The sequence below is a fragment of the Rattus norvegicus genome, chromosome 3, assembly GCF_036323735.1.
Source record: "Rattus norvegicus strain BN/NHsdMcwi chromosome 3, GRCr8, whole genome shotgun sequence".
Taxonomy (NCBI): domain Eukaryota; kingdom Metazoa; phylum Chordata; class Mammalia; order Rodentia; family Muridae; genus Rattus; species Rattus norvegicus.
In genome coordinates this window covers 139,722,930-139,737,427 of record NC_086021.1, presented here as the reverse complement: position 1 = coordinate 139,737,427, position 14,498 = coordinate 139,722,930, and the positions used below count along the sequence as shown (strand labels likewise).

General features: G+C 49.4%; 1 protein-coding gene across 4 annotated transcripts in view; it reads left to right on the top strand.

Moving 5' to 3' along the window:
• Positions 1-4,025: 4,025 nt before the first annotated feature.
• Rassf2 (Ras association domain family member 2) overlaps positions 4,026-14,498 on the top strand; it is a 36,216-nt gene continuing 25,743 nt past the window's right edge. Inside the window, exon 1 of one of the 4 annotated variants that reach the window (XR_005501884.2) lies at positions 4,026-4,244. The gene's annotated coding sequence lies outside the window, so the exon portion shown is untranslated. Of the gene's footprint in view, positions 4,304-4,334; positions 5,119-14,498 lie in introns of those variants that run through there. The other 3 variants (XM_063283783.1, NM_001037096.2, XM_006235066.4) reach the window with 3 other exon arrangements.

Sequence of the window (14,498 nt, the reverse complement as noted above, 5' to 3'; positions counted from 1 at the left end):
TCTTGTGTCTTCTTAATTTCCCACCTCTCTCTCCTGTCCCTACCATCACAGGGACAGCTGCCACAGCTCCCTTTTTTCTCTCAGAGACCAACAGAGGCCACACAGTTCAGGAGGTCTGAGGACGTGAGGTAGGCTGGAAGCAATACTCAACTAACTGGTCAGGTTTCCATGAGCTTCGCAGTCCCCCAGCCTCAGAGCAGACATTTATCCAGTTCCTCAGAGGGCACCCTGAGGACTACAGCCCTAGATGCTCACAACAGAAACGTGTCTATTAATTTTCTTCTTTACATCCTTATAGTCCTTCCCTCGTTCTTGCTTTCTGGGACCTAAGTAAATGACCTGCATCCAAGTCTAACCCGAGCCTCAAAATTAGCATTTCTCAAACCTTTGGGGGCCTGTGGTACCCTAGGATTTACGGTGACCTTAGTAAGCTCAACCCAGGCCTTCCCTCTGTATAATCACGGGGAGTATAACCTATTTCTCGGCAGGCACCTTTCCAGATGCAAGAGTGAGAGCTAAAGGAAGTTGGGAAATTACTTTCTGTGGGTGCTCTACACTTCTGCCTGTGTTTTGCTAATGAGAAGCAGAGGGCCTCCTCAACCCACTCTGGAAGCCATTAGTCCTGGGTCATCCTTCTGTGGAATCTGTTGGTCACATGCAGTTACTGATTGGCTCCTGTTCTTTTTGCTGTTTTCTTTCTCTTTTTCTTTTCTTTCTTTTTTTCTTTTTTTTGCCTGAGTCTCACTCTGTATCCCTTGGCTTGGAACTCACTATGTAGAATAGACTGGCCATGGGCACTTAGATCTGCCTGCCTCTGCCTCCTGAGTGCTGGAGGAGTGCGTTAAAGGAGTATGCCACCACACCTGGCTGGCTCCTGTTCTTTAGGAACAGAATTTTAAGTTTATTTACTCACAACTCACATTAAATATTGCTTCTCAATGCAATTGCTAGGTAAATCTGAAGTCTATTTGACCCAGTTAGATATGTGACTCTACTTGTCCAACTAGAACTTTTAAAAATGTAACTACAGATTGAGAATTTTTTTTCTTTTATCTTGAGATTATCCTCCTTCCCTCTCCTCCACACTAACCCTCCCTCATAATTTCTTACTCTCCTTCAAACTCATGGTCTCTTTTAAAAATAAATTTTTGTTATATGCATATGCATATACATACATATATTCCTAAACACATGAATCAGATTGAGAAATTCTTTTTTTTTTCCTTTTCTTTTTTTCGGAGCTGGGGACTGAACCCAGGGCCTTGTGCTTGCTAGGCAAGCACTCTACCACTGAGCTAAATCCCCAACCCCCAGATTGAGAAATTCTTGATAAAAATTTAGCATCTGAATTATGATACACTGAAGTTTAAACATGTACCCATTTCATCCTTAGTATAAAAATATACTAAATATATAGTATCAAATATAAAATACTTCATGAATAATTTCTTTATATTATTGTGTGTTTAATATTTATTTATGTGGGGGCTGGAGAGATGGCTCAGTGGTTAAGAACACTGACTGCTCTTCCAGAGGTCCTGAGTTCAAATCCCAGCAACCACGTGGTGTCTCACAACCATGTGTAATGAGATCTGATGCCCTCTTCTGATGTGTCTGAAGACAGCTACAGTGTGCTTATACATAACACATTTTTGAGATAGGGTCTCACTAAGTAGCTCTGGATGGCCTGGAACTCACAGAGATCCTGCCTATGCCTCTCAGCTGCTGGTATTAAAGGTGTGAGCCACCATGCCCAGCATACTTTTATATTGATTGCATGTTAAGATTATGTTTTCAACACACCAGGCCAAACAGAAATATTATAAAACTTAATTTTACCTGTTCTGTTTCACCCCTCCTCCTCCTCCCCCCCTCCTACTCCTTCTCCACCAACCATCACCACCACCACCACCACCACCACCACCACCACCACCACCACCACCACCTCTGAGACAAGACTTTCTCTATGCCCTAGGCTGGCCTTGAAATCACAGTCCTCTTGCCTCAGTCTTCCAGATGCTGGGATTATAGCTGTGTGCTATCATGCCTGGCTTTCTCCAACTATTAACCTAGCTACTAGAAATTTTAAATGCATGCCTTTCCTTCTGAGCTACTGCTCCAGTATTTGGTACCATTTTTATTGGTCTGTTTCTTTTAGATGGTGCTCCTTTGCTGCTCTCATAGGCAGTGGACCTTCCTGTGCAGCCTGCATGTGGAAGTCTGCAGTGTTGAAACGTAAAATTCAGTGTGTGTTTCCTATTGAGAAATAGCATCTCCAGCCCAGATGCATCACCTCTATCTTCTCTGAAAGGATGAAGGACCATTCTCCTCTTCTGTGGCCTCTTTATGAGGAAACGGACCATTAGAAAGGTGTTTTCCAGTGACTCAGATCACCACTCATTGTATTCACAGAGGTGCTTTTTAAAAGGTCTCACTATGTGCACAGAATAGTCTCACATTCACAGCGTTCTTGTCTCAGCCTCATGAGCACTGGGATTATGGCTGCACATCACCAGACTTGCCCGATTTGGATTTAATAGGGCCAAGGACCAGTATTTCTGGCATTAAGAATGTACCCTAATTGTCAGAAAACCAGATGATTGTTTATACAATGACCATCTGACTCAAGTGAGTCAGGGAGCAGCTCTTCTGAGAGGTTGGGGTAGAAACTGAGGAATTCTAGCAATATCTTACAGCCTTCTTGAACAGCAAAACCAGTCATGGCTTCCCTTTGTCCTGTTTCTGAGGTCATGGAAGGCCAGGTTAGAAGAGAAGGAAGAACCCTTCGAGAAGGTTTCCTCAGCTCTCCCTGCAGTTCTAGCTGTAGAAATGCTACATCCTCAGAGCACGTTTTTCCTGGAGTCCTGATACCTGTGAAGTAAAGCAGTTTACCTAATACACAGTAATGGCTCCAGTGAGAGAAATTAATGGACCAGATTTGTGTTTATAGCTCAAGGGGAAAGGACTAGATGCATTTTTCCCCTAATACCTCCCTCCCTTTTCATAGTAGAAAAAGCAGATCAGTAGCCTTCTTGTTCAGTATTGTGGGACGTTTCCAGCACCACCCCACAGCTGCGCTTTGGGTTTAGCACATTTGTGGCTTGGTCTGGGAACGGATAGCCGTTTATAACATTGTTTCTATGGGAGACACATTCCAAGAACCAAACAATGAGTTTAGAAGAGAATATCTGGCTCCTAGGCAGACGGGATGCACTTTGGGGGCTTGGCCACCCTTTCTTTAACCGTTAGATTTCCTTCTTCTTTGGTTTGGGAACCGACTGCAAGGTCGGGCATGTATAAACGAAGAATTATGGCTAGAGATTTCAGAATCCGTAGCTGGGTGCTCCCTCCTATGCACAAGAGATCCCCGGAGGTCTAAGGATGGAGAGGAGGAGGAGGAGGAGGAGGAGGAGGAGGAGGAGGAGGAGGAGGAGGAGGAGGAGGAGGAGGAGGAGGAGGAGGAGGAGGTGAGGGATGGACAAAGAAACTTGACTTCCTTCACATTGCTGTCACGTCTGCCGGCCTGCGAAGTCGAAGGGGCCCACTTAGCCCTTTGGCAGCTCAAACCCTTTTGGGAACAAACCCGGGTGTTAGAAAGAACCACTACCCGACTCCACCAACTGCACATCCTCTGCTAGGAAATCTGCATTCTCTAGGCGGGCTGCTCCCTGGGAGTGATTGTCACAGTGCCAGGCTAACTGAAGAGCTCGGGCCAAATCTCCGCGCTGCTTGGAGAGGGCCGGCGCGATGGGGCGAGAGGCAGCACCTTATTCCCTCCACCCGTACTCTCCTCCCCCCTCCTCGTGCACTCTGGCCCGCCGAGAAGAAATGCTGGCTGCCCGCGCGAGCTGGAAGGGGCGGGGTTGGGGGGAGATGAAGGGAGGAGGCCGACACGAAGCCACAGCATTGTCTGTCTTGAAGGGAGGGGAGAAGCTCCGCCCCCTTGAGGGGGAGAGGGAGAGGAGGGAAGAAAGGCAAGAGAAGAGGGTTGGGGAGAGAACTACGGGGTGGCGGGTGGGTTGGTCAAGGATCGGCAGATAAAGGCAGAGCTTGGGGAGGCGGGGCGGAGGGGCCAGGTGGGCGGGGCGCCCGCCCTCAGCCGCACTGTCGCCGCCCAGACCGGCCCAAGCGAGCCGGTCCCGCGGATCACTGGCCAAGCACGCTGGAGCACCCCCACCCCCGCAGCGGCGCCCCCACTTTCCAACCCCTGCGGCGAGAGCGGATGCAGATGGTCCCGGACACAGGCAAGACACAGTGCGCGGGGCTCGAGGAGCCGGGTACTGGCGCGGGATGCGGGTGCAAGGTGCCGGTGGTCCTGTCTCCCTCTACCCAGCCCAAAGTTTTCCCTCAGCGGCCCGTGGCCAGCCTGGTCCGGTCCCTGAGTCTTCCCTGTCTCCGCTCGCCATCCCTCTCCCAAGCCGCAAGGTGGGCTTAGGTGTGCGGGCTGCCCCAGGAGCAGCGCAGGCGGGCGTCCCAGCCCACTCGTTTTTCTCGGGTAGAAAGTTGTGGCCTGGAGCTCGTGCTGCGGCTCTGATCCCTTAAGACCTTTTCTGCGGTCGACACTAAGTGCAGTGGCAGGAAAGTACTCCCATCCCCGGAGCAAGGTGTCCCCGAACTCCCTGGAGGGGTGAAGAGATAGCAGGTGCAGGCCTGGGGAGCTTGGGGGAGGGTCGGACTGTAGTGCGCCCTCTGGCTCCCAGGGTGAGGACCAAGTCGCCGGCCGGCGGCGAGCCCAATCCCCTTTGGGTTTCAGAGTTTAAGGGCGCGTGGTGCTTTGCGTACTTCCCCCTCTCGGGTTTCTTGTCCCTTCCGGAGCTGGTGCCTGAGGTCGCTGGAGGCCGAGCTAGGCAGGTGCTTTCAAAAGACGGCCTGGCCACTCGTGTATATAGAGTGCTTACTCTGCACCCAGCTTTATCTCCGAGTGCGCCTTGTTAGGCAGCAGAGTGGTGATGACCCGACAGGGACAGATCTCCAGCCACTGGACAGACAACTACTGTGCTTCAGTGTCAGGCTCAGCACAAGGCTTCTCAACGGTGCGCGCGCTTTAGTCCCAAGAGTCTGGAAATCAGGGCATTAGAAACGATTCTTCCTGAGAGGAGAGGCCAGGGTTACAGTAAGGTAAGCACCCCACAAGTGGAGGATTCCTGTAAGAGGAAGCGGTGGACAAACGACAATTTGTCCGAGCGGGCTCTGTCCCCGCGGTAAATGGTCCTGGGACAGTGGGAAGAAAAAATTAGGGTCATGGTTCTCAGAAACAGCCGGAAGATTCAGCAGGGGACATTTTTGAAGAGCACATGAATGAGGAACCTGAGGTTGATTTGTCATACTTTCATCCACGTTTATTAAGTGGAAGCTTTTCCTACAGGTGGTCTGGGCTATACTGGATTTGAGAGAAGAGTGCCCCCCTCCTCCTTTCTTTCCTAGGGACTGTGTGGTATCTTCTGAGCTCGGAGAACCTAGGGTAGGGCTGTTGAAGCCTGCCTGATTCCTGGGACCTGCTGCAGTCCAGCAGGATTCGGGAAGGTAGAGAAAGGATGGCAGAGTGCGAGATGACCTTTGTTTGCAAAGAAGCTTGTTTCTTGCCCTAGTACCAAAGGGGACTGCCTGACCAGCTGGGGGTGTGGACTGGTAGTATTTGGGATTGCCTGTGTTGGGGGAGGGGTCATGTGAAGCCACACCCATTTCTTCTTTAAAAAATAGAGCAGAGGTGGAATACCGCAGAAACACAACCAAACATGGAGTTCAAGCACAAATGATGAGGGTAGACTTGGGAAATCCAGCTAAAAAGAGACCAGGGTATCCCAGATCTCTATGCCAGCATCCATGGATGGGATGGGCCAGGTTGGTCAGTGTGTGATCTGCTCTGTTCTTGTGGTATCTGCAGTCATCACCACCCCCACTTCCCTGAGGGCAAAGTTCCCAGGCTCTGACTTCCACAGCATACCTCTCTCCAGCTCACTGTGTCTTGTCTTTAGTGGTGCTTGCTTTCTAGTTTGTGGTATTTTAGGGGGAGGGCAATAGATGCCACCCCTGTTTTCTGTGTTCTTCCTCTCTCAGCTGTTAGGGTTCATCTGCAGCATCTCAGAGGCTCAGAGGCTGACTGGTTTCCCTTTGACTTCTTTCCTGTGTGTGATCTACTCAGTGATGGCTAAGGTCCCAGCTAAGGTGTGCTCAGGGCTGTACTTGTGACACCTCTGCTTCTCTTTTGGGCTGGACTCTGGTGCTTGCCAGAAAGGAAACTTGCCGTCCAATGACAAGAGAGCCTGAGTTGATTGTCCTCTTTGGGATTCTTAGAGAGGAAGTGTCCTGGCAGCTTGGGAGGAGATGGAGGTGGATAGCTGAGTGTAGCTGCTAGAGTCCTAAGGAAAGGCTGAGAGGGGATGGGGGAGGGGTCCTAAGAACAGCCTTAGAGCCTGCCCAAGCCTCCTCTCCTCTCCTCCAGTGAAAAACTGCTCAAGTCTTATGTGCTTGGGATAAAAGCATGTCCCGTCTCTGATCTCAAGTCTTAGCTGCTGAGAGCTGCCCCAGCTGTACTGATAATGGCAGGGCAACAGTCCTCCCCATCGCTTACCACTATTCCTGACCCCTTCACAGTGCGGTCCATTTATTTACCCAAATGACACACTGCCACATATAAACACCTCCCTGATTCCTAAAGGAATTTTTTTTGAGACAGGGTTTCTCTGTATAGTCTTGGCTGTCCTGGAACTCATTGTGTAGATCCAGTTAGCCTTGAACTCACAGACATCTTCTGCCTCTGTCTCCCGAGTGCTGGGATTAAAGGCTAAAGATATGTGCCACTACTGCCCAGCTAACTCCCAAAAGAACTTTTTAAAGTCCTCGAGGAGGGGTAAACTCCCACTTAAGCTGCCAGTTTGCTTCTGAGTTTCCACAGAGGACATGGCTGTGGGGGGGAAGTAGGCGGAGCAGTAGGTACAGTAACATGGGCATGCTTGGTTTCCACTGAGTGGGTCATTGCTACCCTCCCTGAATGAAGATGCCAAGTCTATGAGCACAGCCTGATGCAGTTGTGTGGGTTAAGAGTTTGAGGCTCCTGTGGACCCCTGCTCAAGGCAACCGTGACTGAACCAGAGTGAAGGACATTTGGCTGACTTTAATGACTTCCAAGTTCCCCTCTCCACATCCCCAACTCTCTCTAACAGCTAACAGAAAGATCTCCTGTGCTTTCCTTGGCTCTATCAACCCAAAGTGATTGACAAAGTGGGCATATTCTATCACTATGTGGTCTTAGCACTCAATTGTGTTTGTTTGGTTAACTTCCTTTCTATGGGTAGAGTGGGTTTGGAGTCTGTCTTCCTTTTTATCTTTTTTTCCCCTGTGGTAGACTGGTCAGTGTCCTCCTTACATGTTGGCTTCTACCAGCCAGTGATGAGAGAAATTATATAAACACACCCCAGTCCCCTCACTCTGAAGGGATTATTTTGGGACATGTTCTGTGCTGTCTTTAAAGTTACTTCTTGGGACAGTTTTCCAACTGCTCACAGGAATGACTCTCTCCTTTAAAGATTGAATGAAGATGGGTAAATGCCTACATGTATGGTACATGCACCCTGTGAGTGCTTGGTACCTGCAGAGGTCAGATAAGGGCACTGGATGCCCTGGAACTGGAGTTACAGATAGTTGTGAACTTCCACGTCGGTGGTAGGAACCAAACCTGGTCTCAGGAGCAGCCAGGGCTCTTAATCGGTGAGACGTCACTCTGTTTTCCCTTCTTGTCTTACATCCTCATTCCCCTTCTACTTGAACTTGACTTCTTGTCTCTGTGTTCAGCAAGACATTTTCTAGTTCTTTGGTTGATACGAGGAAGGGTGTGATAGATCTGAGAGTGTGTATTATGGAGGGACATGGAGAACTGGATTTGGAGAGACTGGTGAGAAAATGGAAGTCAGCAGCTCAAGGGTGCATAGCTAGGCTGTGACCAGTGATACCCTGTGGCATTGTAACAGCTGGCTCTCAGAAGGGTGGTTTGGGGAAGTCTTAGGTTGGAGTGTTCACCTGCTTCTGTAGTATAAATATTCCGGTTGTTGCTGATTTTTTTTAGCTATCAACATGATGTCACTGAACACTGGGTTGGCAGGACATGAGTTGTGTGAACCTCTGGCCACCGCTGAGCTGGGGTATGACACTGGTGACTTCTTTCAATTTTATGCCCTGGCTGAGGAGAATAAGGATTGCACTAGGTGTCCAAAATTTTCTCTGACTTGGTTTGGTTGAATCACCATTTTAGACAGTCCAGGGACTCTAGGGTGGTTACTGAGACATTTGTGCTGAACCTTTCTGAGCCTTACTTCCCCATCTCAAAGGCAAGGGATTAATTAGGCACTTCCGTGTGTCCCTTTCAGCCCTTGGCTTCTTTTGGAAGGGTCTATTTGCATTTTAAGGAAATATTTAAATGTCTCCTCAAGATTGAAATCTTGAACACAGAAAGCTTTCAAAAGCATGAGTCCCTGGGCACCCTCAAAGAGGTGCTGGATAAGAAGTTCAGTGGACATTAACCCAGGATAACCCTGCCTGCCTTGTTAGGTCCCAGTTGCCTGCTTTCTGTGGTCCAGGCAGGATGTGTCCCCAGGGAAGTCCTGGGACTGGAGGTTAGGATGGCTTCTGTGGAAAAGACAGTCTAACTTTCTGAGCACTATGCAGTATGTTAGGAACCCAAGTGGAGTCTAAGAAAGATCCAGGTAGAGAGCAGAATATTGGTAAGACAGAAGTTAGCCCCCTTAGAGAAGCTTAACCTCTCTGCTCTTTGGACAGCCTTCCTGAGGGAGCCCCTGACTCCGCACTCTGCTAAGGGTATAATTGGACAAGTGCTTGGGGATGTCCCTGGAGTCATTGTTTACAAAGCTCCCAATCTCCAGCTAGTTAATTATGGCATGGAATATCACATGGCTTGGAAAATGAAGGTTACAGATGCGCGTCTGTAAACATGGACAGATACTATGTATTTCTAAGAAGGAAGCTACCAGGCAGGGTAGTACTTTTGTGAAACATGCCATCCATTTAGATATGTGTCTGCGAGGATGGATGTGATGAACTGGTGGCCTGTCTAGGTGGCAGAAACTTGGGAGATTTTGTTTCTCATCTCTTTTTTCCCCTCTATAGGTAATAGCGATAGTTTTTAGTGCCCCGTTGAAAATCATAAAAACTATTTCTTTGATAATTTTTAAGTGTACAATTCAGAGTCAGCAAACTTACTTGCAATCCTGTAGGACCATCGCCACTGTGTATTTCCAGAGTATATGAACAGATAGTGTGCACCCCTTAACAATGGTCCCCACTGCCTCCTCTCCCCAGCTCCTGGCTACTGCTATTCTACATATTGTCGTCATGAATTTGCCTGTTCTAGAAAGCCCCTATACAAGTGAGAGCATGCTATAGTTGTCATTTTATGACTATACTTTTTGCTTATTCATATTTAAGAAAGCAAATACGTAAAATGTGTATGTTGTTTGTGTATTAAAAAAGGAAAGTCTTGGGAGAGACAGGTGGTGATTGGTGTTTGTGGTTTATTTTATGTCAGGCCACAGGGCCCTGGCCATTCTTCCTGCCCTGGGACAGGTACTGAGCTCCGTCTCCATCTCCGTTTAGCAGGAGGGAGGGAGGTGGTTGGGGTGGACGTGTACAGCCCTGCTGGCTGGGCGATGATCATAGCTGGGTTTTATGGCTGCTGGCTGCTGGGTCTCAGCCCCTTGCTGCTGAACCATCTCATCCAAGGACTGTGTGGGTGGTGAGTTTGGGAAGGTGGATCAGTAGCTGTCTTGTGGTGAGGGAGATTCAGTTATGGGTTGTCAGATTAACTTCATTAAATATGGAGTCTCAACTCTTCTGTTTTAAGCATTCGTGTGTGTGTGTGTGTGTGTGTGTGTGTGTGTGTGTGTGTGTGTGAGTGCATGCACGCACACGCACCTGTGAGTGTCCCAGAACCCTGTGGCTGACCAGGACTTGCTGAATGCCCCTCATGGTGACCATGACTATATGTGTTGACCCTTTGTTCACAACATGGCCTGGGGCATAAAGAGAACTTTGGTTGGTAGGGTCCAAGAAGCTTCAGGTATTCTGAGAAGTTAAGTCTCTTTATGTTCTGCGTCGGATCTCCTTGACCACGGGGACATTCAAGGTGAGTCCCACTCTGCTGTGCACGTGGAAGGCTAGCTGGGGCTGTGGTATGGGGGCAGGTCTAGTAAATAAGCAAGTGTGTTCTTTGAACTGATACTGAGGTGAAGGTGATCTGGAAGCTGTGGTCCTGTGGTCAGCTGTGGACCTGAAGCCAGGTCTTGTGGGTAGTCCAGGGTCACTGAACAGGTCAGGGTGATTTTGTAGGGTGCCATGCTCTAGGATGAAAGCTTTAAGATCCTTGCTAAGAGAAGTCCTGCTGGGGCCGTGAGTCTTCAGTGCCTTGATCAAAGGTAGATCTGGGAAGCCTCTGGGAGGCTCTGTACCTGGTTCTGCCCTTAAAATCCCAGACTCTTAGGGAGTGTGAAGCAGTCTGTACAAACTGTCTCGGAGGACCTTGAAGGGACTCGGTTTTTCATGGTGCTGGTTTTCCTTTGTAGGACTAGTCAGCTAGGGCAGGGCAAGCCGAGCAGGCGGGACTATGATGCTGTGGAGGATTTCCCAAAATGCCATGGAAACCCCCAAGTGTGCAGTTTCTTCTGGTGTTGGGAGATAGGCTGGGTCATACAGAGTTTTCCTTCTTTAATGGTTGGGCATTGTGTCAAAAGAGGTGGAAAAGACACCCTGGTATGACTGATTGATTGCCTGGAGACCCTTGCCTCTAGTCCAAAGACCCTGTGGATTCTGGGAAGAAAGGGAGTCAGACATCCTGGCTTTTGATTTTCAACCCTGACCTCAGGTAAGAAGTAGAGGAAACCCCAAAATTCCAGTATGCAAAGTTTAGATTCTCAGCTTATAGCACCAAAAAAGGAAGGCTTGTGGGGGTTCCCTTCAGGAAGAGGATGTGAAGTCAGAGCTGAGTCTCGGTGCGGCCGGTGACTTGGAAACCATCCTGTAAACAGGACGTGTGGCCCTCACAGAAACCTATCATGGGAGGAAACCAGAGGCAACCCTTCTTTACCTGCCGTTGGCAAGGCTGCTGGGCTGGGAGAGAAGGAGGTTCAACTGTCTTTCCAGGGAAGACTTCTAAACTACCCTATTAAAATAACCCTTGCTTCTGAGAAATGCAGGCCTGGAATGTATTCTTTTTCACCTAGCCTGGGTCTGTGTCATCTCCCCAGTACCTCCTAACCGCTCTGAGATAAACCAATCTGGTGAAATTTCTATCACAGTTGACTTTCACTTCACAGAAAGGCTGAGATATGTACACCATGGCAGGGTCCCCATGCATGGCCACAGAGGCCGCCTCACGGAACTGTGACTAAGCATTCCTTCCAGGGTCTGTATGTAATAGGGGACGAGGACCAGCATCCTAGGACTCTGCTTGAGCCGGTCTGAATTCTCTCATCTACCTTGTCTTAGAGCGGATCACACTGCTTCTCCTTGTTCCAGACTGGTCTTGCCCCATGTCCTGGGAGGGGGACTGCTGAGCAGAGGCTAATATGCACGAAGCCTTGCTGGAGCATTGGAACATACCCTCTATGTTCAATCACACATCAGTGCAGCTGTCGATGCTGCAAGCCTACCTATGTAGGGAGCTCTTCATGCTCAAATGGATCGGATTTAGAGCATCACCAGGGCCTCGCACCAACGGAGGGCACAGAAGCTTCTAGACCTCACACTGTGCAGCTCCTGCAACCCCTGGTATGCTGTATAGTAAACCCGAGAGGGTAAGTACTTCCCGGAGCTGCCTAGCCAAACAGCTCCACTGGGAGAGAGGTTGTAGGATCTTGATTGGCGGCTAGCCAGTTGGCCAGAAGCACAGGTTACAACCTGGATTTGCGCCTGGCTTATGAAGAGAGGGATGGGCTAGGGGTTTGAGTGTCCAACTCATGGAATCTGATGCTGCCTCCAGAGAGCTAGTGTCGGGACTTAACTGGATCAGAGGACACTGGGTGTCCACTGCAGAAATGATTGGTACTTACTAGCGGGGAGAAATTCCACTGCTATAAGGCTTCTGTGTTGAATGTGGGATGTCAAGAAAAAACATTGACACGTTCTCCTGATGCATATTACCCTTGAGCCCTACCCCCAAACATATATAGCCAAACATACACACCTCACACAGCTCCCCCACCCTCATTCCACATCTCAAAACACTCTACACACATCCACACAGCCATGCCTATCTTTAGACACACCCTCTCTTACACACCAATACCTGGACCTTCACTCACACGTAACCTTTTTGGAAAGAATTCTTACTTCCTTCTGTGCCATTTTTAGTACACACCATGGCTGTTGTTGTCTCATAAGAGATAAAGGGCCTTTGAGCTTCCTCTTATAAACATCCACTGAAAAGCCTTTGGACGCCTGAGGGATGTCCCTCTATAAACAAGCTGCCCTGCTGGTCAAGCTGACTGTTTTGGTGTCTCGGGCGGGCCCCAGTCACCCACTTGGCCAAGCCCTGCTGGTGTGGAGCAGGAAGCAGGTGTTTGGGGCGGCTGTCTCAGAGCTGCTTCCTGACTTCTTCTGCAGTAGCTGTGTTGGGGAATTCAGACCTGAATGTGTAGGACTCAAGTCAGAGGCGCAGGTGCTGTGGAAGGAGCTGGTCTTTGCAGACTCAGTTACTGGGGGAATCCCAGCCCAGCCCTCTGCCGTGGCTCAGTTCTGCATTTGCCCCGTGGTCCGTGGGAATGAGGTGACTTGGATAGGATCTGTGCCTTTGCCCGTAATAGAGGCTCTTTCCCCAGAGAGTAGGGATAAGGTGGGGACTGATTGCGGAGCCTGGGATGGAGAAAAATAGTTTTTTTTCTCTCTCTTTTTCTTTATAGTATAGGATAGAGTTTATTCAGGACATGGGGAGGGGGGTTAGGAGGCTAGTAGGTTGAGAGGGAGAGAGAGAGAGAGAGAGAGAGAGAGAGAGAGAGAGAGAGAGAGAGAGAGAGAGAGGAGAGAAGAAGAGTAGAGAAATAGAGGAGGCTGGTCATGAGCACGTGGGGGGGGGGTAAGGGAGGAGCAAGAGAAGGCAAGAAAGCAAGAGCTAGTTTATTCTCCTGACAGGTCACTATGATTGTGGATCGGTGGCTGTGACTGCCAGGCTCAACCTGGACAGGACATTCCCTGCCCTGCCCGGGGTCTGGCTCTTATAGGTCTGCCTTTTTTATGGCCTGTTTGCTGGACCACTCCCTTCCACCCTCCCATATCCCAAGACTCCCAGCCTCTGTTGGCTGGTGCCTAATCCACTTGCTAAGCCCATGCCAGCCAGGCACTGCACCAGGAACACTGGGCTCTGTGTGGGACATGGGGCAGTCACCTGACCTTGCACCTTTTATTTCTTCTCCGAGGCTTCTTCTTTTATGGTGTGTGTGGGTCAAACCATTTTCCTTTTTTTTTTAATTTCTTTTATTTATATGTGTACAGTGTACCTGTCAGAATCATCAGATCCCATTACAGATAGTTTTGAGCCACCATGTGGTTGCTGGGAATTGAACTCAGGACCTTGGCAAGAGCAGTCAGTGTTCTTAACCACTGAGCCATCTCTCTGGCCCTCAAAGCATTTTCCTTATAGTCATAATCTCACGTTCTCTCTCACCCCCTACCTCCACACACCCCATGCTGTCCTTGGTGACTAGCTCTCCCACTGGTCTACTTGTAATTTATCTCTTCTAACATTCACACTGGTTCACATGCTGTCCTCCTCAAGGCCAGCTTTTGGCTGGTCTGATATGTTTGGACTTACACACACGTGGCCGGGATGCACCTCTTGATATGCTCCCACCTCAAGGTCTGATCGTGACGCCCCACGTCTCTAAATTCCTTCTCCATATTTTATTTTTATTTTTCTCTTCCAGACAGGGTTTCTCTGTGTAGCCCTGGCTGTCCTGGAACTCACAGAGATCCACCTGCCTCTGCCTCCCAAGTGCTGGGATCAGAGTCATGTGCTGCCATCATCCGGCTTCAAGGCACTCTCTTCTAATAAAGCACATTTTAAAGTGTTTAAAGGATAACAAGTGTAAGGCTTTGGGAGGGATACTTTTACTGACGCTCAGCTCCAGCCCGCCTTGTGGTACTGGGTGCTGCCAGGGATCTCAGGTATCGGGGCGCCAGAGATGGAGGTCATCTGAGGAAAGCTAGAGAGCGGTAAGCAGGTCCCACTCAGGAAGTGGGCCCTCCATTGATCAAGGCACTTAGATAAAGACGAAACATTGAAAATCTGAATTCGCTCATATGAAGTTGTGAACCACTGTGTGGACTCTCTTGTCGTCTGTAGATCTTGGCAGAGCAGGCCCACAGCTCAAATCTCCTTCCTTGTATGGTGCAATGGGGCTGGGGCTTCCTTGTTTGCCACCAGCCTTTCTCCCTGCCCTGTTAAGAGGGGGCTGAAGCACATACAAAGGGCCTGGTACTGTCTCCTCTCCGTACAG